The sequence below is a fragment of the Canis lupus genome, chromosome 34 (genome assembly GCF_003254725.2).
Source record: "Canis lupus dingo isolate Sandy chromosome 34, ASM325472v2, whole genome shotgun sequence".
Classification (NCBI taxonomy): domain Eukaryota; kingdom Metazoa; phylum Chordata; class Mammalia; order Carnivora; family Canidae; genus Canis; species Canis lupus.
The window spans coordinates 35,353,284-35,380,106 of record NC_064276.1 but is presented as its reverse complement, the minus strand read 5'-3'; the positions used below and the strand labels follow the sequence as shown (position 1 = coordinate 35,380,106).

Here is a 26,823-nt window from a genome sequence, read left to right as displayed (position 1 = left end):
TTAAGAACGCTTCTCTGGTCCACTGTACTGAAGGGATGTGTAGGTAGTATGTCCTTGTGAGGTTGAAGGGAATAAAGGGTCTAGCTGATGGGGGTGCAGGTGGCCGATGACAGACTTGAAGTCGGTTCTTGTGCCGTAACTGCTCATGTCTCGAGTCCACATCTTGCCAACTTTGATCACCTTCTTCACTGCCTCTGCAATCATGTTGGAGCGATACTCGAGACTGAGATGCCGCAGCGTGTTGGAAGCTGCTGGCAGCGTGGCTGTGGGGTTGGCTGTGTTCCTGCCCACCACCTGGGCAAATGGGTGCCAGGGGGCCCATCTCAAAGACTGCATACTCTGCACTGTAGCTCTCACCAGGGACCACACCAGCTCCCCCAATCAAGCCAGCAGCCAGATTGTCAATAATGTTCCCGTAGAGATTGGGCATCACCAGCACATCAAACTGGTAAGGATTCTGCACCAGCTGCATACAGCAGTTGTCTATGATCGTTGTCTCAAACTTCATTTTGGGGTACAGTTCAGCAACTTCCTCACAGCATTGCAGGAACAATCCATCCCCAAGTTTCATGCTGTTGGCCTTGTGGACAGCTGTGACCTTGCCCCCGCCCCCCCCTTCTTGGTGGCATAGTCAAAGGTAAACTTTGCAATCCGCTGAAGTTTGGTTCGAGTGACAGTCTTCAAGCATTCACTCACAGCCCTCGCACTCTCATGTTCCAATGAGCTGTATTCCCCTTCTGTCTGCTTTCGAATGGTCACTAGATCTAGACTGTTGTGTTGGGTCTTGTACCCAGGAAGTGATTTCACGTGGACTATGTTGGCAAATGAGTCCAACGTAGGCCTCAGCCGCATATCGTAGGGGGCTAACTCCCCCTTATACTCCCTCGGGGTATGGATCTTTCCAGCGATGGCCACCTTGTTCTCCTTCATGGACTCAACACCTGCTCCAGCTTCTCCTAGATGCCATATTCTGCACCTCGCTCAGGTGATGCTCCTGGAACTCCGCTGGGATGGAGGCAGCCTGGAACACCTCCTTGATAGCGTGCCTCGGTTCAGGCCCCACAGGTCTCCTGGCAGCAGAGTCATGGGCAAGGTGCCCTGCACCCCCATGCCCTTGGCCCGGCTCCACAAGGCACTCTGGGCCGTGGCCGAGGTACCCAGGGGCCCACACCACTGAGGGCTGCCGTCTTCGCTATACGAAGTCACGTGGGAAGTCTTGTTGTTTTGTTTTGTTTGGTTTGGTTTTTAATCCAAAATTAGGTCCTTATAGGTAATATGACTAGAAATTAACCTTCGGATTTCCTTTTCAAAAGTAAGTCTTGATTTTCTGCTGTCTTTAAGAAAGTCAGAAAAACAATGTAGAGGACAGTGCACCTACAATTCAAACTGCAGAAACGGTGAAGAAATCATTTAGGCCTCTCCTTCGCTAATGAAAGCGAGGTGGTCGTCTTTTCCTTTGCTTCACACCAGACCCTATAGAAGGAAACCACCTAACCTCCTAGGCATTGTATTCCAGAAGGCTGTTTGGTTGGTTTTTTTTTGTTTGTTTTTTAAAGTTTATTTATTTGTTTGTTTATTTATTTATTTATTTATTTATTCCTGAGAGACACAGAGAGAGAGAGGCAGAGACACAGGCAGAGGGAGAAGCAGGCCCCATGCAGGGAGTCCGATGTGGGACTCAATCCCAGGACCCCAGGATCATGCCCTGAGCCAAAGGCAGATGCTCAACCACTGAGCCACCCAGGTGTCCCTGGAATGCTGTTATTTTGCTACTTAGGAAATGCTTTCGAATTTGTCTTAAATTTGTCTGCTTTCAGTAGATATTTATAGAATACCTATAGATTTTCTTCTCAGATATCTATTTCTAGCTTAAATAATCTCAATTCTCTTCAAAATTCTTCCATTATAGCCATTTACCAAACTTTATTACTATTACTACTAATAATCTTGTGTGTGTATATATATAATCTTGTATATTATATATATTATATAATATATAATACATATATAATATATATATATATAATCAGTGTCAGTATTTATGATGTGTCTATTAGGTCTTTTCCTTCTAGGTCTTTTTAACCACTTCAATTTCTTCTAACTTAGAAAACAGGTCTTTGCTCAATGAATTACCTAGTGTTCCCTTTTTCTTTTACATATGTGTGTATATTGCATGCATCTTTATAAACACTAGAGGTTAAGAATGTGTGGCTTATTATTACTCTGCATAAATACTTGATTCCTAAAAATGCTTTTTTTCCATTTATGTGACTCAGGTAGGGAGAAAACTTCAAAGTTGGATTTGAACTTGAGATGGTTCAGATGAATTATGAATGAACTATATTTTTGTCTCTGCAAAAACATAATTCTGTGTGTTATTTTTCTCCTATTTTGCATTATAAAAGCCATCCCTGTATCTGTAGCTGTCTGGAGTTTGATTTGGTTATTTCACCCTCAGGCTAGTGTTGTATAGACATCTTTTGGTTATACGAGGAAATAGACACTCTAGTAGTTTAGAATGAAGCTCTGGAGAGAACCTGGTTTTGTCCCTAGGACCTCCCTCAGTATAAACTAAGGGTGAGAAAAACCCATTATGAAGGCCTGTTGTGAGCACTTAGTGTGAATGTAGCAGAGAAAATAAAATCATTTATAATTCCCCTTTACTTTATAAAGAAGGCTTCTAATTAGCTAGCAACTGGTATACAAGTGTGCAGGTTGGAGGGGAGAGACTGGAGGAAGGAAAGGCACCAGTGGGGCCAGGTACTCTGTGGGGTGAAGGGTGAAAACCCCAGGTGGTGGCAACACTGGAGAGTCAGCTCTGATTTGGATGTTTGCAGCAGTTTGCTGAAAATGTCTAATGTTAAGACCCCTTTACTGTTTCTCCTTTGAGACCTGTAGTAAAATCTATTTTTTTAAAATATGCAAATGCTGGGAATGACTGTGTTTCTTGTGTAAAACAGGGCAGGGACCTAACGTCCTAACTGGTGTGGGGAGAAGACAGAGTCAGCCTGTAAGGGTGAGTGACAGCCTATATCTTCATTATGAAGGAAAACACTTAGGGCACTGCCTGGCAGGTCTAGGAGTCTAAAAACCCTTCTGCACCCATTGTCTGAGAGAGAAGAAGGTGTTTTGTAACAGGGAACAACAGTGGACATTTATGACATTGGAACAGAGTTGTATCTGCAAAGGTCTGTGCTACAATAATTAGAGACGAAGGAGCTGGCCATTAGCACAATTAAAGAAGACATTGTTTCTTAAAGTCTGAGGCTTGAACAATTGGACACAGAAAGACTATGAATTCACACATAACATAACGAAATGAAATGTTTGAGTAAGGACTCAGGCTAGCATGTGATCTGGTTCCATGACGGGCACAGAGACGGAGCAGTGGATGATATTAAACTAGGCTATGACAGTACAAGAATCTGGATGGGACTGAAGATTCCTCAGTAATTTCTCCAACCACTTCTGATTCACAGTTTCTTCTGAATTGAGAACAGTTTGGGGATGATACAGTTTTATTTATATGCTATGTAATATTGTTTTTGTTTTGGCCTTCATGTAAATGTTTGTTAACTTATCACAAATCACTTCTTAGTGTGAGATTGGTTCTTCTTAATTAAATTTTTTATAAAAGTCTTAGAAAAAACATTTTGGTACCTACCCTTGATAGATACAAGATTATATTTATGGTTATGTTTCTGAATCCCAGAAGGTAGGGTAGGTAAGTAGTTATGCTTATGAAAACCTGGCTCAGTAAAACTCATTTCTTCATCATTGTGCCATGGGCTTGTGAATTGCACTTTGTGTGTGTGTTTGGCAATTCAGGTTTTTTTTTCCCCCAAGATCCTTTCCCTAATTAGAAAAGTAATGCACATTCTAGAAACAACACAATATGGGAAAGCATAAAGAAAAAAATGAAAGCCATACTTAATCTGACCACCCAGAAATAAAACTGTTGTGGCCCTACCATGTTTAACTTTGAGTTTTGGAAATTAAGTTGATGAACTTCATAAATAACAGTTCTGGCAATCACAGATTTGACCCTAGCTGAGATTGAAGTATATATGTCCTTTAAAATTCTCGACATTCACAGGAGACATCTTCAGTGTTTTTCCAATTGTTTCTTAAATATTCTAGGATTTAAGTATTTGGAACTGCAGAAATGAACATTTGATGTATTTTTTTTAAGATTTTATTTACATATTCATGAGATACACACACACAGAGAGAGAGAGACAGAGAGAGAGACGCAGAGACATAGGCAGAGGGAGAAATAGGCTCCATGCAGGGAGCTCAATGTGAGACTCAATCCTGGGTCTCCAGGATCATGCCCTGGGCTGAAGGCGGCACTAAACCGCTGAGCCACCCGGGCTGCCCCAAACATTTGATGTATTAAAATTACCTTTAACCAATTACTTTTTTGCTTAATTTGTTTAACGACCAAACTTGAATTGTATTAATTGCTTGAGGTGTCCTAATATAGCCATACATATGTATGAAAGAGCAACAAGAAAAAGCATCCCTTTCTCTCCCCTATTATCATAGAAAAAGGGGACTTCTTTTCTCCTTTTGTTATTATATACCTTTTATTGCAAGTGCACTGTATATTACCGTATTTTAACCTCTTTACATGTTGTCTGTGCTGCTTTTCTGATTTTACTCGAAGAAATAAGCTGGAAATAAATGAAGAATGTAATTTTAAATAATTAGGACTTGATATCCTAATTATTATTACTACCCATCTCACTCTGTAATAATTTTAAAATTATTAAATTCTCCAGGCAAAGTCAAAAACACTAAGCCTGCTAGGGAATCTGCATCCATGTGTACTCTAGAGTGTTTGATATGAAATTTTATACAGGAGGACTTGCCTAGAAAGATAAAGTTCTGTGACAGGGAGGTGTTCTGGGGATGTGTTTAACCCCCTCTAGTGGAGAGAAGAAGAGTAGGGAAAATTCTCCAAATATTTTGATTAGCCTGCCAAATTGATCTAATTAGATGATTTTCTCTGAACACATTAGACTTGCTAATTAGACTTCAGTTAGTTAAGCAATAGAAAGCTGGTCACCATTAAAAAAAAAAAACCCTCTAATTTCCTACACACTTAAATCATCTTTACAGAGATATTTAGAAATTAACTGAAATGTCATTAGCATATTTCATTTCTTAGTCAAACCAAACAGGACAGATCCTTGATATAGAAAACACAGCTACTTACTTCATCTTTAGAAAACTTTTAAAAAGTGTATCTTTGGCCCAATTTCTCCTCAAATCACTGTTTTAGGAAAAAATCTTATCATTTCTAATAACAATCATCCACCAAAGAGGGGAAAAAATATCTGTGATCCTTGCTACTGCTGTGTTTAAGAAGAAAAATATGTCTTATGAAGGCGTCTTCAGCTGGCATTTGTCATGAATTGATGGACATCTGTTCAGCTTGGGCATTGTGCAGCTCAAAACACATTTATTCCCTTAGCATTCTTAGGGGGCTCTGTGCATTCGCCTGATGCCAAAGATAACATCTAGATCAGCAATTTCTCATAAATCATTGGAACATGGAACATGAAACAAGACGAAGAAATCAGGAATTCAATAATAAATATGGCAAGGTGCACAAACAAGAGAATTGAAACCAGATGAAAAGGAGCTTTTCAGTACAGAAGGTCAAGGAACGCTTTTCCCCTGCTCCCTCAAAGCCTTAGAATAATCCCTCTGATTGTGCTTTCCATCCAGCCATCAGCTTACTGCTCTGAGTTGGTTTTGGAATATTTATGTGACGGATTTAAGGCTTTAACATAAGACTGCAAAATTAGTGTAGTTTATTTTAGTTTGCTCAAGGCCCCAGGCCATTATGCAATGAAGAGGAAAATAGTGTTCCGTGTACTTTAAGGAGTCCTGTGCCCACATGCCTTGAAATAAGTTCTAGATACATGTATATACATATAATTCAACTTATACAATAGATTTTTTTAAACTTGAAATTACATATGTGATAAAAAAAAGTAATGTGAATAATTTTGTTTATAAACAAAATGTCAGAATTTCTCAGGAGCCATCTTAAGAAGATATACTTATTCTAACAATGTTAACATTCCTAAATATGTTATAGGAATAGCTCTTTGAGTCTTGCAAAGCTTTAGTTTGCTTTTAAAATAGTAGCAAATCATCATTTGTCAGTGAGTTTGAACTTTTAGAAACATAGTCATTTGGTGACAAGTATGATAAATGATATAGGTGAAATGATTTTCATACTAAATACAATGTAAAATAATAAATTAACAATAAGAGTGGTTTTGAAAGCATTTCTGAGGAAAAGTTACAAAATATAACCTATGCCTCCCTATACAATTATTCCATCTACGAGGTGAGCATTGAGACTTTTGGATTCTGTTTCACCTTTTAACAAAGAACCTTATTTTACTCTTATTTTTAATATTTTAATTTAATTTTTAAAGATTTTACTTATTTATTTATTTGACAGAGAGAGAGCACAAGCAGGGGGAGTGGCAGGGAGAGGGAGAAAAAGGCTCCCCATGGAGGAGGGAGTCCGACCCTTATGCAGGGCCTCTATTCCAGAATCTCGGGATCATACTCTGAGCCAAAGGCAGATGCTTAACCGACTAAGCCACCCAGGTGCCCCAATTTAACTTGATTTTAAGTGCATGATGGGAACTCACTTTTAAAGAACATCCTACTTATCAGGAGGGCATGAGATGTAATGAGCACTGGGTGTTATATAAGACTGAGGAATCACTGACCTCTACCTCTGAAACTAATAGGACACTGTATGTTAGTAAATTGAATTCAAATAAAAAAATAAAGAGCATCCTGAAGCAGTCATTACAAACTAAAGAAATTATTTATTATGTGAATAAAAACATAAGTAGTTGATCACTTTGCAAGTTCAGTTGTATAAATACTTGCAAGTTTAGTTGTATGTTATTGTTGTTTCTTTTTTAATCCAGACATTTTTTCATGGCATATTTTGTGATTAAATTAACTTTAAAATACTGAGTCGATTCATTTTGGTCCCTTGCCAGTCTCCTTAAAGTTGTTTGTTTACCCTTGATTTCAGTTTCCCATATCAGCCTTATCAGAACTGAAGCCTTGCAACACAGGCAGATGGATCTTTGGATCTTCAATCCACCTCCCTCAGTGCCCCTCTGAGCTGCTTTCAAGGATGACTTCTTTCCATGTGGAGATGCATTTCTCCCCTATGGTTGTCACAGGGAAAAAACTGCCTAATTCGGTTTTGTCTTCTAGGTTTCTTTTTCTTTTATTTCTTTTTTTAAAAGATTTTATTTATTTATTTATGAGAGACACACAGAGAGAGAGAGGCAGAGACACAGGCAGAGGGAGAAGCAGGCTCCCTGCAGGGAGCCGGGTGTGGGACTCGATTCCAGGACCCGGCGATCAGGCCCTGAGCTGAAGGTATATGCTCTACTGCTGAGCCACCCAGATGTCTCGTCTTCTAGGTTTCTTTCTTTCTTTCTTTCTTTCTTTCTTTCTTTCTTTCTTTCTTTCTTTCTTTCTTTCTTTTTTTTTTAAGATTTTATTTATTTATTCATGAGAGATACAGAGAGAGAGGCAGAAACATAGGCAGAGGGAGAGAAGCAGGCTCCATGCAGGGAGCCCGACATGGGACTTGATCCCAGGTCTACAGGATCATGCCCTTGGCCAAAGACAGGTGCCAAACCACTGAGCCACCCAGGTGTCCCTAGGTTTCTTGATACACAGGTAGGCACTGTCACTTGTGTAGGTATAGGTATAACACCTGGATCCAAGTCCCAGCCTCCTACCTGCCAACTGTGTGATCTCATCCATGTTGCTAAATTGCTCTGTATCGCAATTTTCTCATTGGAAAATTGGAAAAACTCATAGTTTCTAATGTATGAGTTGTTGTAAGGTTGAAATGAGTTAACATATTTAAAATGCTTGGTACATGGTGAGTCTCAGTGAACATTTGACATTATTATTACATTAAAATAAATATACAGAGGAGGCCTTATTGCTGTCATTAATTTATTTATAATTTAGAAATTTATGGAGAACATTTTCTCATGCCTGTAAACGTATGTCATAGCTGATAGTATTTCAGCTTATGGACGCACCATGATTTACTCATTAATCCCTTGTGTTTCTATCTTTTTGCTGTTTTGAGTAATGTGATAAATTTGTTTATCCTTGTTTTCTTAAAATAATAGTGGTTTCTAAACAATTTAATAGGGTGTGTACATTTTTAATCTTTTTGATATTTTCTTTCCAAATTGGCCGTAGAAATATATCAATTTATATTCACATCTGTAGAGATGATGTGGATCTCCATAGCCTGTTGTGCGCACTTCCATCTGCTTACCCAGCGTAATCCCTCCTCCGCTATGTTGGCTACTAACCACCTCTGCACATTACTGGTCTCCTCTCATAGATAAATAGCTTTTACTGTTTCAGTCACTCAAATCATAATCAATGATGAATATATTAGAGATATAAGTATCCCAAATGTTAGCTCTTTCACATTACCTTTGTCTTTAATCTTGGGTCCGTTTCTTCTGTCCCTACTCCTTTTTCCTTACATCTTGTTATATATCTGTCTCTCCAGAAAGGTTCAAGTTCTAGCCTCAGGAATGTTCTTCAGAGGTGCCATCACCAGACTTCTTAGAAGCCGAGGGTCACTGCAGCACAAAAATCTGATGCTCCTTTAAGCCAGATGAAATGTAAGAGGAAAAGGAGGAAGGGTTAGAATTTTTAAAAAAGCAAAGAAAAACCATAAAATAAGGGACAAAACAGGCACAGACAGGAGGAACCTCTTTTGGGGCATGATTTTAAGGTAGAGATCATATATGGAAAGGTCGTTTATATACTTAAATGAAGACATAATCAGGAGACGTTTTTAGTCTAAGTGTAAAACAAGTGTAAAAACAAGGCATGGAATATGTGTCGAACACCATGTTCCTATTTGCATTAGAAAATGGGGTGTAAGAATTAGGTGTGTTCCTGGTTTATGCATACTACCCCTCTGACAGAACACAAAAGACTCTGGTGGCTCCTGTGAAACCCTGGAGAGGCACACTGGGGAGTGATGAACAGGGATGTGTAAAGATTCTTTTTCTCTGTCCTTTGGTACTGTTTGAATTTGAACTACATGAATGCGTTGACTATTTGAAAGCAGGAAAGTAAAATACGTGAGAACTTCTCTCTCATATGTGAATATCTTGTGTTACTCCTTAACTTTCATGAGGGTGGTATTCTTCTTAGAACCTACTTCCTTCCTTTATCCCAAACTGTCTCAGTGCACATCATAAAGATTCCCGGGGACTAAAAGGCATTCTTCTGACGTAATTATTAATTATCATTTCAATTATCCACAGGCTAAATATGATAAATCTCTGTCATATAAAATCTTTTCTTTTTCTTATTTTAAGTAGGCTCCAGGCCCAGCATGAAGACCAATGCAGGGCTTGAACCCATGACCCTGAGATCAAGACCTGAGCTGAGATCAAGAGTCAGACACTTAACCAACTGAGCCACCCAGGTGCCCCTCGGCTATGTAAAATCTTTGCAGGTTATCTTCCTTTTCATTTTATGTTAGGAGAAAACTAAGGACTTGTGGCTTCAGGGAACAGCAATTATTTCTGGGTTTCATAGAATCAGTGACAGGCGAAAGAGCTAAGCTTTCCTTTATTTTCCTTTTCTTTCTTTCTTTCTTTCTTTCTTTCTTCTTTCTTTCTTTCTTTTCTTTCTTTCTCTCTCTCTCTCTCTCTCTCTCTCTCTCTCTCTCTCTCCTCATTATGTTTGGGCTACCACAACCTATATATTCTAAAAACATTTGTTTTTTTTTTTTTTTTTTGGAGGTACTTTAATCAAACACAACTCGAAATGATTCACTTGGACAAGTGGTCTTAACAGCAAGGAAAACAAACACTTTATGAAAACAACATCTATAAGACCAAGCCTCCTGTCTTTTATTTTTACTATTTTCTCTGAGTCTGGCATGAAATAGACACACACCAGCCTCCACAGGGGGTTAAATAGAGAACCATCCAAACATCACAATATGCCGTCCAGAATTTTGATGACTTCCATTCCCTGACTCTGGTGCACAATGCCTGGCTCGTGGTGCAGAGACCATGATGTCCTGCCCCGGACAGATATTTGCAGTGGGTGCCAGAAACAGCGGTTCTCTCAACCCCGCCCCCCTCTCCCCCGGCAAAGATGCACAGGTCTTAGAGCAAGCCTCCATCCTTTTTCTAAGGAACTGAGCATAAATAGCGTGTTTTACATCTGGCTTAAAGTCCATTTTTGCTCCATCTTGGAGGGTCTTAGCTCCCACTTCATTTTAGGTCAGTTTCAGCACTTATTGTATCTCGCTTGTTTAGTTCACTAAGCTCTTACATCAAACATGGGAATGGAGGGAGAATTAAAGGTTCTGGAGGATCTGCTTTTAGAGGGGGAACAGGACAAAACTGAGGGCTAAGGCTTGGGTTCCTGGATTTTCAGATCTCAGAGAAAAGAACCTTCTCTGGAATCCGAACTCAGTTAGAGACCACACAGTATCCTTTAAATCCAGACGGGTCTTATATAGGAAGAAAATACTACGTGGAAGTACACTGAATTGAGTGGAGTTGTGGGTATTCCTATATTCTTTATAACTTTTTATAACTTCTTATACTTTTCAAATTTCCTGCCGTGAGCCTACAACTTCGTAGGTCTGTAGGTTGGAGGGGTTACGTTATCTCTTGGAATCTCTCTCTTAGAAAGGATCTTGAAAATGGAGGTAAGAGTAAGCATTCTTAAGATTTGACATGAAATGAGACCATAATCAGTGCCTGACATGGAGTTGTTGCTCAGTAAACACTGGTCTCTTCACCATCGGGCTCTTCATCTTCCCTGTTCATTAGAGTCCATGGTTTGATTTAGGACCAGCAGGGAGGTCACTTCTGTCAGAGAAAGTCTGTGCACCCCAGCAGTTCTCAGATTTTAGCATGAGTCAGAAGCACCATGAGGGCTTGTCCAAAGCAGACAGCCGGGGGTGTCATCTCTCAAGTTCCTGTCTCCCCAGGCCCAAAGTGAAGGCTGAGAATTTGCATTTTTAACAGGTTCCTGGTGATGCTGCCACTGCTGGTCTAGAAGGCACACTTTGAGAACTGTGGCTCTGCAAGATGCACCACAAAGGTCAATTTCAAATCACTCTGAGTATAGATTTCTGATCTCTGTCTTTCCTCCTTCGCCTCCTCCTGATTCATTTTATTTCATATTTGGAAGTTCTAGAAACCACCAAACTCTGTGTGTTTTTCCCCGTCTGCATTTTTTGTCGATAGCTCAAGTCTCTTCTTATGTCAAAAAAAAAAAAAAAAAAAAAACAGGAGAGAGCAATAATGTTGTTATGCTTTAAGTATCTTGTTTCATTTAGATACCAAGAGAAAGAGAAACAAGCATTCTCTGGACATTCACTAATCTCAACTGATGTTGTCTACTAATAAAAGATAGTCTCTTTGATGACCGGTGCCTAAAAAAAAATATTGGAAACTCTATAGGCACTCTGGTGCCAAGAAACATTTTTGACATTTAGGACTTGTTTAATCTTTTATCAATATAAATATTTGAAAAATAAAATGATCAGGAAAATGGCTAAGGAAAACATTTCAGATCAGTGCTTGGAATAGCAGGTCATGTTCAGTGCAGAGCCTGTAAAAGCCCTCTTTGTCCTCCTAAACTCTGTAGGATAGAAGTTCTTTGCTTGGGACCCTGAAGTCAAGTGCAAGATGGTCTATTTGCTTATGTTCATTTTTTTCTGGGAAGGTGGTTCATGTTTTCCAATGGATGGTCAAAGGGACTTTGGCTCAGAAAGGGTTAATGCTGCCTTGGAGACTTGCTTGATCAAAAGCCACGTGTTAATTTCTTGGTGAAGAAAGCAAATTTCTAGCAAGGGAGAAGTAGCTGAGAACCATTTTTATTTCCCTCATCTATAACACAGAAGTAATAAAATACCTAGTGGAGCTGTTGTCGAATTCAATGAGTTATTTGCAAGGCCCTCAGGATCTGGTATATGGTGGATGCTAAATAAATGGTAGCCAGTAGCAGTGGAAGTCCTAGCGTGCCTTATGGTGAGCACTACAGAAGCACCAGAAGCAAAGATCTCCAGCATCTTTTGGGTTCCACCTGAAGGATCAAAGGTCTCCTGTGAGGTAGTGTGATTACCCTCATCTTACTAGTAATGACACTGAGGCTCGTTTCCAAAAGGACTCAGGGCAGGCTGTTATTTTATGCCGTGTCCGTGTATTAGAGCCATATTTTCTGTCAGTAAAATTGTATCATATCATTCTGTAAGGTACATATGAATATTTCACCCATTGTGTTTTGTAGGGAGCACTGTGATTTCCAAGCACTCAACCTTTCAAACAAGTATGAGAAGCACTGGCCAAAGTGCTGTTTTGGAAAATAGCCTACTAAAGGCTGGGAATCTCAATCATCTGGTACTGAACCCATGATCTACCTACTGAACCACTTCCCTCGCTAGGAGTAACACTTGTCTCACTATATTATTCTCCTTAGAATTAGTTTTGTATTTAACCAAAAACTTAGCTTGAAAAAAATAGAAATAAAATGCACATTGACACACAGCAACAGCACATTTATACTACTTAAAATACGTGTTTTCTGAAAAAGGTGACATCAGACTCTGAACCAGATAGTATTTTTTTAAAGATTTTATTTATTTATTTATTTATTTATTTATTTATTTATTTATTTATTATGGGGGGGAGAGAGAGAAAGAGAGAGCAAGCACATGTGAATGGGGGAGGGGCAGAGGGAACGAGGAGGAGAGAATCCCAAGAAGATTCCATGGTGAGTATGGATCCCAACTTGGGGCCTGATCTCAGGACCCCAAGATCATGGCCTAAGCCAAAACCAAGAGTCAGATGCTCAAGCGACTGAGCCACCCAGGCGCTCCAGCACTTACACTCTGCTGATGATAACACTCAGCAGAAATGCTTACTATTTCTCCCAGCTAATGAATCTCCTGTGTTTTTACAGTGCCTTCTCTTAGCAAAGGACTTCACAAATGGAGGAGTTAGGTTCTTGCTACTTGAAGTGTGATCTACACCCCAGTAGGATCAGCATCCCCAGGGAGCTGGTTAGAAATATCAGAATCTCAGGCCCGCCCAGACCTGCCTCATCAAAGGTACATCTTAATAAGATCCTCAGGTGATTCATAGGCACATTAATATTTGAGAGGCATTTGGTTAAGTAGCCAGAAAGTTTCTTCTGGAGACTGTAAGCACATTTCCAGGGTGTGGAGATGGTTTCTATTTCCTACCTCTCTTCTTTCCAGCATGTGTGCAGGTTGGTACCAAGTGTAGCTCTTGGCTTGCTGGAACTGCTCTCTTATTCTCCCTTTGTGGCTTCTGACTTATGCTGCATGTGAGGATGTGCCCCACTTCAACCAGGGTTATTTGCCACCTTCTCCTGAAAAAGCCCAGAGTCCAGAGAATTCAGAGACTAGGCAGCAGCAATCCTCCAGTTGACCAAAACCTTCTGGTTGAGTACTATGGGGCAAAGTATTAAGGCTGCACTCCCCAGTGACAGAGCTTATAGAGCAAATTTCTTTATTTATTTTTAAGATTTTATTTATTTATTCATTCATGAGAGACACACAGAGAGAGGCAGAGACACAGGCAGAGGGAGAAGCAGGCTCCATGCAGGGAGCCCAACGTGGGATTTGATACCGGATTCCAGGATCATGCCCTGAGCCAAAGGCAGCCACTCAACCTCTGAGCCATCCAGGTGTCCCTAGAGCAAGTTTAAAATGACTTAAAAATGAAAGAAATTGCCACTGGGGACTCCAATCCATAATAATTAGGAGCTTGCTGGAGGGAAGGAGAGATTGGGAAGCCATGAGCTGAGAGAGAGAAATTTAAAATTGCAGCACTGTTTTGACTTTTGGTTTTAACCCCTTGCTGGGGTCCTGTTCTAGCTAAAGGTGAGCCATATACCTAACAGAACTTCTGTGTTTGGTCAAAGTACTTTACCCCATATTCAAGGATGATGATTTTCAGGGAGCATGTTTGTATTGGGGAAGCAAATTTGATCCCACTATTGGTCAAGAATAAGGTGACCAAGTGGATTCTGGAACTGTCATTTCAATGTCAGTATCACAAAGGATTTGGAATTGTTATTATATTGTATTGCTACTGTTATTAAAATGGTCCCCAAACTTGGGGAAGAGGCACCCCAAAGGAGATAGCAAATTTGGCAGGTCCCCAAAGAGAGGAAGAGAGAAAAGAGAGTAGGCTTCATGGGTGGGAACCAAGAAAGATAATCCTTTGGGGGCCAGCCTTTGACAGGGCAAAGAGCCCCGACACTCTGCAGCAGAAAGCCCAATGTGGTCCGTCAGGCTTGGGGAGGTATGTGGTTTGCTGGAGGTCACGGAGCTAGAAAGAGGTAGAGCCGGGACTAGAATCAAGTCCGGTGAGCTCCTTGGCCTGGAGAGGTCCAGGCTAGGAAAGAAAGTTTACTTTCAAACTTAGCTGCTTCAGAATCATGTGGAGGGCTTGTTGGAACAGTGCTGGGCTCCACCCCAGAGTGTCTGACTCAGTGGGTTTGCAGTGGGGTCTGAAGGACTGCATTTCTAACAAATTCCCAGGCAGTGCTGATGCTGCTGGCTCAGGGACCAAACTCCGAGAACCTCTCTCCTATTGGCTCGCTACTACTAGAAGGGCAGTCCTGATAATGCCTTCCTGACAGGCCATTATTATGGTCCTAACCTCCTAAGGGGGGGTTGGCCTGCTAAACTGTAGCAGAGAAAAATATTAATGCCCAGTGGGGATAGGAATGACCAATGTATGCATTTTCAGATTTCTCCTCCTTTTTAACATCCCTGCTCCTCTTCCCCTTCCTAGCTTCTCAATGGGTGAAGATCCTTGCTTGATGGTTAACTCCTAGGTTCTTTTCAATTGTGCTAAATCCTGGAATTAAGACAAAAGCAAGACTAAAAGAAGCCTGAGAAGCTGAACGGATGTACCCAATAAAGTGTTAAAGGGAGATGGATTAAGAATCCACTTAGGCTGGACACTGAGAAGAGTCATGGAGGAGAATAGAGAGCAAGAGAGCAAGGAGCTTTGGAGAGTGGGGGGTTCCAGAATAACCTGAGGAGCTGAGAGCAGGAGTGGAAGAGGGTAGAAGTGTTCAGTGGGCCATGGGCCAAATGCCTTTCATGTCCTTCAGCAGATGCAATTACAGATTGAAGTGTCTTTTTGCTCCTAAACTGTTTCTTTGAATGTAATAGCACGTGAATCTGGGCCATGTGGGTCCTGGGATTGATTTGGGACACAGACTTGGTCTGCCAGTAGCGATGATGGCTCTCTTCTGACTCGTCCACAATGCATTCTCTAGTTCTTATTATAATAAGCTGGGAAAGGATGCCCAAGGAAATTTAAGAACTCTGATGTATCTCAGTGTCAGTGATTCCTTAATCTGTGCTAGGATTCTTCTCTGTAACCTCCAAATATTCAGTACAAGCCTATTACACAAAACAGCATCGCCTTGGAGAATGAGGAAAGGGGTAGTGTGTCTGCGTTGGGCACACAGTGATCATGGAAAGGACACAGCTGATAAGAGCCGTGATGAGGAGAGCAGAGGGGATGGGAATGAGACCAGAAGAGGAGGAGGTCTGGAACGAGAGCTGACAGGTGGGTACCAGGATAACGTAAGTGCTCCCAGACAATTTGTGGGAAGCACTGGCTTTCTTAAAGTTATAGTTATTTTGTTTGGCTATTAAGGCAAAGATGATCCCAAAGGCTGGAGAATAGTGGTGCTTCCCAATGGGGAAGAAGAGGGTTGGATCCTTTACGCAATTTTTGTTAACTTTTGTAACTACATTGAAATGTACAACTGATCTGCCTTGAATCAAGGGGCCATTATGCTGAGGCAAGTCACTGGAGGGCTCTGACTTAATAGGAGCCCGGATGTGATGAAGAGAGAGAAAAACCTCACAGGAAAGCTGCATTTTGATATGTTCCCAGGTGGTTTTATCCCGATCAAAGAGGTTTGGACAAGGAATTTAAACATCTGGATTACAAGAACTCTTTAAAGAACACTGGTATTCTCAAAGGACCCTGGAGCCCGGTTTAATGTAACCGGTTAGTTTTTAGACTAAAAACCATCTGCCTGGCTCTGAAAACTTGGAGAGCAGTGTTACTTTCAAGTACACTGACACAATATCAGCTTCTTGCATTTTTTTTTTGGAGGCTCAGCTTCCCATAATCTCAGTTTTGCTGCTCTCATTGAACCCTACTTTCCAGATTGAAAAACCTCAGTTTTTCAGGAGTATCCGATTTTGTGATATGTCGTAATTATACTCTTCATTGTCTCATTGTCATATCTATCATTATTGTATATCATCTAAGTGTCATAAAAACAGCCTGGATGCACATTCCAGGATGCCCACGCAAGCCGAAACATGATTCTGTTCGCTTCCCACCCCCCACGTCCTCCACTTCCTTTTGTCTTCTCCTCTGCAAAGCTGCCCTTCCTTCTCAGCTCCTCTTCTTTTCACACCCACAGAGAACCTGATTCCAGTAGTGAGAAAAACTTGTGAAACAAATATTTTGGTTGTATTACAAATCAGTTGTCATTTGTTTTCCATTTGCTCTAACTATTTACATCTGCCTCCCTGCCTGGGTTTATTTGAAGAGGGGAATGCACACTCAGGCGTTACTGCAGCAACGCAAACAGGATGATGTCCGCAGTGCCACAGCATGCTCAATCTAAGTGTTTGTTGTAAAAGATTTCCATAAGTCAATCGGAGAAAGACAATTATCATGTGGTTTCTCTCATGTGCAATATGAGAAATAGTGAAAGGGATTATAAGGGAAAGGAGGGGAACTGAGTGGGAAAAATTAGAGAAGGAGACAAACCATGAGAGACTCCTAACTCTGGGAAACACAAAGGGTTGCAGAAGGAGAGGTGGGCAGAGGGATGGGGTAACTGGGTGATGGACACTGAGGAGGGCACATGATGGGATGCGCACTGGGTGTTGTACTCTATGTTGGCAAATTGAATTTAAGAAAAATGTTCATTTTGGCAATATACTTGTAACCTTTTGAAGCGCTCTCTCTGAAGGAGCTATGGGTACAAACAGAGCTCTGCCAGTGGCAACCAACTTTGTAATGTAACACATTTTATAGCCATTTGCTATATTTGGAATTTTGAATCACATGGTAGATTTCATTTTATGTCTTACTTGGTTTTACTCAATATTTTATGATACAAAATTATCTTGTCATAAAATTTGTTCGTAGAGGAAAACAGCCTTACATGGCCGCATTGTACTCCAGTGTACAAGGTAACAATATTTATGTAATCACCACCAGTTTTTGGGTAGTTAGGTAATTCCCAACTTCTTACTAAGATAAACCATGCTGCCGATGGTCGTCTTTGTGAACAAAAGCACCACTTGCATTTGGGACCCTTTTCATGGTATTGTCACCTTCAAGTGGAATCTTTTGGCCAAAGAATTTGAACATTTTGAGGGCTCTTGATGTATATGATCAAATCGGTTTCTGGAAAATCTGCACTGTTTTCCTACTCCATATCCACTACCTCGGACCCTGTCTCCAGCCTCCATGTAAGCTGTGTAAGAACAAAATGTGAAATGCATGGTATACAGTACTTGGCACCTAGTGGTGACTCAGTAAATGGTAGTTGGTCATGATGGACAAGTGTATTATCACTATCGCCTCTCCCTTCCTCTCTCTGACCCTTCATAGAGGTCCAGAGCTCCCCTAGTGCTCCAGGAGTTTCTCTGTTGTGCCTCATCAGGATGTCCAGAATGATCTGTTCATGTCCCTTCCTGCAGGACACTGAGAGGGACTGACTGAGGTGATACATTTCTTGAAACTGGGGTTGTTGGAAAGAAAATGATGCGCGGTTTTACCAGCCCCAGATTTTCAATCAGTGTCTTAGGTCTGTAACTAGGTGGTGCTGAGCTCAGGCTGTACGACAGAATCATTTGGGAACTCTGTAAACAATACCAGAGCATGGCCTTGGTTGGTGGACGGTGGGGCCTCGCCATTGGCATTTTAAACATTCTTCTCAGACAGTTCTAACAGAAGCAATGGCTGAGAACCATAACCCAAAAGATGAGTGGTTTAAATATTCCAGGTACCACGTGGCATCTACTGACAGACTCATTTGGGAGCTAGATGCCTTTCCTGGTGCCTCTCAAGGATTGGACCAAGAATATGAAATCCTAAGAGGCCTCAATCTTCAACATGTCGGCAAGTATTTGCTAACATTCTGTTTGCTTAAAAGGCCAGAGAGATCAGCCAACTTCTTCTAGAACAGTTATATTTCTCTCTGCCTTCACAATGACCGCCATAATGCCTCATGAGGGAGAAACTGGAGCTCCAAGTGATTGATTAACTTGCTTGTCAATCTCTGCTAACAAGAGGCCAATCAAAAATCAAACCCAGAACCCCGAATCCATGATTTTTCTACCCTTAAAAAAATTGCGTTTGTTTCCTTGTGCTCATCTAACCAATTTTGATTTTAGTTTTTTGCTGTGCAGGGCCGGCCTGCTTCCTCATTTTCAAAGAAGTTGGCCTGTAGAAGTGTCCCGCTGTCCCACAAACAACAACTGTTTCGATCAGGTATTATGGGTGTGTTCTCGACCTGGCCTAAGAGGAATGTAGCTGTATCTAGTCATCGCTTTATAAATATTGATGAAGAATGGTACAAATGTTTTAAAGGAAACTTTATCTGAAGGAGTGTCTTGGAATTCAGCTGTTTCTTTTCATGTCTTTCAGACCTCCTACCCCTGGCACTGAAACCCAAACAGCTAAGGGTGGGCCAAATCCCAATGTTTATTCACTACCGTGGCACCAGCCATCCTGTCTCTCGTAGGCTTTGGGGCAGGGTGATGCCAGGGATTGCAATCTGCACATTCAGCCATGGGTCCCCGAGCTGTGACAAATACCCCATAACGCAGTGGCTCCACTGAAGGAAGCAGTGACTTACAGGTCACTTTCTTCACTCCTTTTAGTCTAAGGATATAAGAAAAGAAAAAGCCCATTTTTAGCAGAGAAAAACTGAGGCGAGGAAACATCGCTCGAGTTGCCTGAGGACAGTCACCCTGGCCGTACTGGAAGGGAACTTGTGCCTTGGATGGTTGTGCCACTCTGGGCCTTCTTTGCCACCTTCCTCATTTTCCTCAGTTCGTGGCTCATTTAAAAGCCAGTGACAAAGAAGCCTGCACAGAGGAGTTCATTGCTGCATTGGTTATAATAGCAAAGCTGAAAGCAATTTAAATGACAAGTCATAGGGGGATGGTTAAGAAAAAAATAAGACATATTCATTGTCGGAAATACTATTAAAAATAATAGTTAAGGAACAGTTTTTAACAACTTGGGAAAATCCTCCAAATAGAAATGATTTTTTCTGGTTCTTCTCCATCTTCCCAACCTCGAAGCCCATGTGATACTCAGAATGTGGGCCACTGACCAGTGGGATCATCTGTGCAGGTACAGAACCTCAAGTCCCACCCCGCCCTACTCAATCAGGATCTGCATTTTAACAACACCTCCAGGTGAGTCACACCATTTTAACTTTTCAAAAGCACTGATTCGAGTAAGGAGTTCTCAAAGATTCAGTCCTCACACTTCTTGACTCTAAATACCTTTGTGCCTGGAGCTAGTGATGGGGCATCTGGTGGCATAGGGTTTCTGATCCCACTGGCCTCAGGTATGGCCTTGGGGACTGGCACTTGGGGAAGCCCCTAGTGTTTTAAACATGCAGACAAGCTTGAGGTCCGCGGTCTACGTGATTTCCCCTGCGATGGAACTGTAAGTGAAAAATGCGGGACTCCTGGGCGGCTCAGCGGTTGGGCGTCTGCCTTCAGCTCAGGTCATGATCCCAGGATCTGGGATCGAGTCCTGCATCGAGCTCCCTGCGGGGAGCCTGCTTCTCCCTCTGCCTGTGTCTCTCATGAATAAATAAATAAATCTTTAAAAGAATGCATGATACCAAAAAGCATATTCTGTGTGATATTGGTTGTGGAAAATTACATCAAGAAAAGATGGAAAGAAAATATACCTTCACATTAACTATGGTACAATTAGAGGTTGTGTGTGTGTGTGTGTGTGTGTGTGTGTGTGTGTGTGTGTGTTTTGGTTGGGGCGGGAAGTGGGTTTCTGTATGTTTCTCTATATACAGGTAACAAAACCTAGGCCACAGATTCCGATGTGCAAGAGCTGTAACTTTATTTTTATATACTACAAATTAGTTTCTACGTTGAATCCCAATCTGCTTGTGATGAAAACTTTTCAGTGCATTCAGAGGGAGCTCTGTTCAATCAAGGTTTGCTCAGTCCAGCCGCCACTAGCCTCTGGCAACACTGGGCCAGTTGGAAAAAGTGCCCCTTTCAGCAGCAGCGTGCGATGGCAAAGCACCAGCTAGAATTTGGCCTCTTCTTGCTCCCTGGGCAAGGTGTTGTGTAGCAATGAACAACCTGCAGTCCCGTGTATGACGGTCCTGGGCTCAGCTCATTTAGGACCCTGCTTCTCTATCCAGTGTTTTTGGCAAATTCCAGGAAGGTTGGTGGTGGTGCTGGATCATGAGGGAGGCAAGGAAGGCGGCAAGTCTCACATTCATCACTAACAACTATCCTTGCTGAAGTGTCCTCGTTCCCGTCTGGCCTTGAAGAGAGTTGGTTGACCAGACTGATGCTGGAGGCTCTTTACTGGTCCAAAGCTTCTGGAAATAGCTGCTCCATGAGCGTCACGGAAAATAGGGAAGTCAGCGAGGCCATCTCATTTCCAGCTGTCTGGGGATCCCCCATGCTGCATTTGGGGTTGCTTCATCCACCTACCACCCTCCTCAGCTCCCCTTGCATATCCCAGACCCTCCTGTGGGTTTTGTACCCTCTTCCATGGGACTGGCTGGGGAGAACACAGAGCCCCTTCTCAGTGCAATTCTTTGTGTTTCTACCCAGAGAATCCTTTGCTCCCCCGAAGCAGGCAAACTGCCTCTTGCATCACCTGCAAGTGTTCCGGATCTATTGTTTATTCATGGGCTTCCTTCCTGCTCTAGGATTTACAAACCAAACTTTGACTTGAGTCACCAAAGACATACCTCCTTCTTTGTCCAGTTTCACCCTTACCTGGCTTGATAAAAGCCTCCAACTGAATGAAACACAGGGGGAAGAAAAATGTTAACATCTTTTAAGGTACTATCCATGCACTTTCCAGATATACGTGTGTAGGTCTTGACGATAAGCCAAGAAAGTGAGCTGCGGGAAAAGTCCTGCAAGAATTATAAAGAAGGCTATACTTTTTAACCAATCACTCTCCCTTTTTTTCTCTTCCTGCTGGAAGGACAGCTGCTACTGAACACTTCCTGAACACTTCTCCTGGGCCAGGCACTGTCAGGAGTGCTTTCTATGTGTCAACTCCTTTAGTCCTCACTATGATAGTCTCATCACCAGATATGATATGAGGGAACAGAGACATGCAGAGGTGACGTAGCTCACTCAAGGCCTCGCATCGAGTAACTGGCAAGTGGCACTCAGGATCCAAGGCTGGAGGTTCCCCAGGAGCCCTGCCTGGGACGCGGGGCTGCACTGGTTTTCTGCTCTTACCAAGTGTACGACTTCTGTGATCCAGGGTGAGAAGATTCTCGATGGCCACTTGAAGTTCAGAGGCAACGGCCTTTGCTCCCTCACAAAGCTGTTGTGAATATTTATTTTCTAAAAAGTCATCAGTAACTGTGGCTATGTTTTTGCAGGTGGCCTGGTATCTGTTATTAAAGGGAAGATAAGGTTCAGGGTGAGAACCTGACACTGGTTTTGGCTCCTGCCTCACAGGAAGCCTGGTTTTCTCACTAGATTTTGTTGATCAAAATGGAACAAAGGCCATAAAACCCAACGCGGCGTGAGGAATGCAGCATTGCCTCCGGTGCTTACAGACGTTCACGTAGATGTCCAGGGGCAACACGGGTTGTGGGGGCCGGGGCACGGAGAGCTTTGTGCCACTTGATTTCATCTCACCTAGTGAAACATTGATTTCAAGCTCATAGACCCGTGGAATCACTGACAGCCAAGAGCTGGGGAAGTTCTAGTGGGGGGAAACAACACAGGGGAGATGCTTCACCCATGGGTGTTTGGATGGATACACACAGGTACCCTGGAGGGCTTCTTTGATTGGAAGACAACTGGTGAATTTCTTGCAGAAGCAGCTGGAACAGAGCTGCCCCTTGTATCGGTTCTAAATACACATTCATTTCTGTCCTATCTCCTTCTGTGGAGATCAGAACTGTGCTGTGGTCTAGTCGTAGGAGTTTTGTTCAAGAGCTTTCCTTTCTTTCTTTTCTTTTTTTTAATTTTTAAAATAAATTAATTTATTTAGGGGGGTTGGGGCAGAGGGAGAGAGAGAATCTTAAGTTGGCTCCACACTCAGTAGAGAGCCTGATGTAGTGCTCGATCTCAAGACCCTGAGATCACGACCTGAGCCGAGATCAAGTCAGAGGCTTAACCAGCTGAGCCACCCAGGCACCCCAAGAGCTTTCCTCTCTGCACAGGCTGCCATAACAGACTGGGCAGCTTACACAACAGAAATGTATTTTCTCATAGTTCTAGAGGTTAGAAGTCCAAGATCAAAGTTCCAGCAAGGTTGTGTTCTCGCGAGGCCTCTCTGCCTGGCTGGTAGAAGGCTGCCTTCCCTCTGTGTCTTCCCATGGCCCTTCCTCTATGTTCATGAAGCAGGAGAAAGAACTCTGGTATCTCGTCTTACAAGGACACTAGTCCTATTGGATTAGGGTCCCATCCTCATGGCCTAATTTGGTCTTAATTATCTGAAGGCTCTATCTCAAATAGTCACACGGGGGGTTAGGGCTTCAGTATAGAATTTGGTGAGGGGACATAATTCAGTCCATAACATGTATTAGGTCCCATGCTAGGAGGTAAGAAGAGTGATTTATGATGACATTCTAGCCTCAGGGCTCAGAAGCTCCTACTCTAGGGATTGTTCCATAGCCATTAGAGTCGTGGGAGGTACAAGAACTGTGAAGGCCCTGGAAACAGATGCCTGCATCCTGTGGTAATTCCCGTGTGGCTTTAATCATGGCTGTATCTTGAGCAAGCAGATTCCATAAATATTCTGGGCGAGTGGTGGAGGAGCTATTCTCTTGGGGTGGTGAAGTTGTACTCAAGGCCCATAAAAGTATTTCTTTTTAAAGATTTTATTTATTTATTCATGACAAAGAGAGAGACAGAGACAGGCAGAGGGAGAAGCAGGCTCTGTGGGACTCAATCCCGGGTCTCCAGGATCACACCCCAGGCCGAAGGTGGCGCTAAACCGCTGGGCCACGAGGGCTGCCCCCATAAAAATATTGATAAGATGAATTTCTGGGAAATCTGAATTAAGAGATGGGAATGAACTTTGGCAACTGGACTAAAACCCAGGACTCTCCTGGAATTCCAAGGTTTTGACCGTCTGGGACAAATTCCCTCATTCGTGCCTTCGATTGTAGCCACAGGTTAGAGTGGGAGACGGGACAGGTCTGTGGAGTGGGAACATCCGAGACGGGGGTTGTGACAACATAGAGAGGCTACTAGCCCTTCTCACATAACCAGCTGTGCGGAAAAGGGAAATTCTAAAGAAGATACACCAGACAGAGAAAATGTATGCTACACAGACCCAAAGACTTTTATGCTCTGCACTAGATATGACTAAATCTCCACTCCGCAGGGCACCTGGGTGGCTCAGCGGTTGAGCATCTGCCTTTGGCTCAGGTCGTGATCCCGGGGTCTTGGGATGGAGTCCTGCATTGGGAGTGCAATTACCAGCCGTCAGCCACCAGGGGGCGAGCGTGGCCTCCCACTCCTCCAAAGAGTAAGGGAAGGACCTTACGGGGATATGGCTGTAGGGTGGAGCTTTTAGGGGGGCTTGGGGGACTTGGGTAGGATTTAGAAGCTGTTGTGGTTTTGGGGGGGAGGGATGTCAAATACCTAATTACTTAAGGACTGATAGGGTGTCTATGGACCTGGCCTTGACCTTTACAAACCTAACAGTCCCTCTATACCAGCTCCTGAAGAGTTCTGGGGTGTGATGTCCCAAACAAATAACTTCATTTAAAAAAAAAAACTAACTTATTTGTGTGAGCATGTCGTGTGTCACGCAGGAGAGCCCTATGCACCTGTGCACACACACACACATGCACGCACATTATTAGACATGCTCACTGACTTAAATACGTTGTTAACACATTGTCTAAATATTGCTTCAGTTTGGAAAAAAATGTTGTATTCAAATCGAGTCATCTTTTCAAAATACACCTGGAGTGAAAATACTGCCCATATTTCAGAGAGCCTTTAAATAAATAGTGGTATATCAGCTTAGGCTGCCAAAAGCTAAGAGGAGAGGAGTCATCAAGCCAGGGACACTGATCACAGGTACCCCCAGGTCCTCCCCGCCACCCCCTGCCATCCCCTATCCTTTCCTGGCCCCCTACACAAATATGTGGCTCATGGTTGGTACCAGAGTTTGCTGGTACTCCTCATGCTCTTGGGCCTGCTGCCTCAGGTCTCCCAGACACTACAGCCTGCTCTCTTCTCTCAAATACTTAAGAGAAAACCTCTGAGTGCCTCCTTCTCTATATTTGGGATTATGGGATTAAAACAAAAAGATTGAAAGCAGGAAGCCAGATTTCCCGAGAGCATTCTCAATGAGGGTTCACCTCCCTCACCTGGTCTACAGGAGGTGATCCTTACAGGCAGGGTAGGTCAAAGGGCAATGGCCCTGAGAGTTGAGAGTCAAGAGTCGAGAGTCAAGGCAAGAGAAGGTAAGCTTGCTCCCTGTGGGCCAAGTATCGGGCTTGGTCCCATCAGTATCATTATGTCACTTAATCTTCACTCTGATTTGATTTGCAGGCTCTCTAGTACTATTTCCATTTTACACAGGGGAAAGCAAACACCGGAGAAGTGAAGTACCTTCTGACGGTCATACAGATCTGGCGTTTGAACTTCGACATTCTGAGTTAAAAAAATAGCATTATTTTCCAGTCCTGGCTTCAATGCTTTCATCTACTTTTCCAGAACTACCTGAAATCTTCTTCCCTCTTCTCTAGCTTCTCCATTTGCTAGTCTCCAAGGCCTTCCTTATTCTTTAACATCTTTGTATTGACGATGGCTATGCAAGTGATGATAATGTTTGACTTTTCCTGATCACTTACTGCAGGCCAAGCAATGTGCTGAGCACCAAGCTTTCCTTACCCTCAGTCCTCAGAGCAACTCTCAGGGACATTGATTGATACCATTGTCACCATTGTAGAGATGAGGCTCCTGACATGTGGGAGTGTTCAGAAACTTGCACAAGGCCATACACCATGCAAGTGATCGAGCCAGGATTTGAACTGAAGTGTAACTGTCTAGTGGCCCAGGTATTTAAACTACTGTGCTATCCTTTGCATACGGGAGTATTAAGTCTATGGAGAAAAACGCAGGGCTATATAGGATTATTCAGAAGATCCTTTAAAAACCCAAAATAATAGCAAAAAGGGGAACAATTATATCTTTATGTGGCATAGTATAATGATGCAGCTGGCAAAAAAATGCTTACTTGCTAAAACAGGAGGCTTTCCAACTTGCCCTGCTTAGAAAAATAATCAACTGTGATTATTTTCATTTTTATCCTGTTCCTGTATTGGAAATTCCTGGAGTCTGATTTTATCTGCGTAGGAAGCCAACCTGGATTGTTATTGTTTGTCAGAAGCCCCTTTCATCATTTCTATAACCAGTCGATGGGCTCATCCCTAGGGATCTAATTTATGAGTGTTTCTGGCTCAATGGATGCTTTCAAGTAATCAAGATTGAGAGGGTGAATGGCTATTTTGTTGTCAACTACTAGCATCTGGCTATAAAACAAAGATGTGAGGAGCGATCAAGGGAACATGGAAGTATGGCTAACTTTGAACTTGAGTTCATTGGTCTTGACACATTGAATCTGAGTCAATTGGTCTGGTATTCTCTCTGCAATGTTGGGGATGAAGTACATGAGTCCCTTCTTACCAGCATCTTGGGAAAAATCAGACATCAAACTGGATCTCAGCAACCAGCCAACACTCCTGGAGTAATATTTTTAAACCCCAGAGTTTAAATGGCTCCCTAACAATACTTCAAAGAACAAACACAAGGATGTGTTCATCAACAAGGGTCAGATAGTATTATTTGAATATCTAGGATACGAATAGTTCTGCTAATTGGTGAGCTGAACGTTAAGGAGATAGACACTGAAGAGGATGCATGTGCTGGAGCTGGCCCAAGCCAACAGCCCAAGGAAGAGAACTCACTTTAATTCCCTAGGTGGCAGCAGCCAACAAGGATTTAGAAGTCTGTGAGAGTGTGGCATCTTGGGGAAGGGTAACTTTCAGGGACGCAAAGAGACACAGGATTTGCTACAGGGTTTAAGATTCTGAGTTGAGATGCAGAGAAAGCATTTGACAAAATACAGCATCCATTCCTGATCAAAACTCTTCAGAGTGTAGGGATAGAGGGAACATTCCTCGACATCTTAAAAGCCATCTATGAAAAGCCCACAGCAAATATCATTCTCAATGGGGAAGCACTGGGAGCCTTTCCCCTAAGATCAGGAACAAGACAGGGATGTCCACTCTCACCACTGCTATTCAACATAGTACTGGAAGTCCTAGCCTCAGCAATCAGACAACAAAAAGACATTAAAGGCATTCAAATTGGCAAAGAAGAAGTCAAACTCTCCCTCTTCGCCGATGACATGATACTCTACATAGAAAACCCAAAAGTCTCCACCC

General features: G+C 42.5%; 1 pseudogene; it reads right to left on the bottom strand.

The window, feature by feature from the left end:
• LOC112645876 (isocitrate dehydrogenase [NAD] subunit beta, mitochondrial-like) lies at nt 1–25,026 on the bottom strand (annotated as a pseudogene).
• Between the last annotated feature and the right edge of the window lie 1,797 nt (nt 25,027–26,823).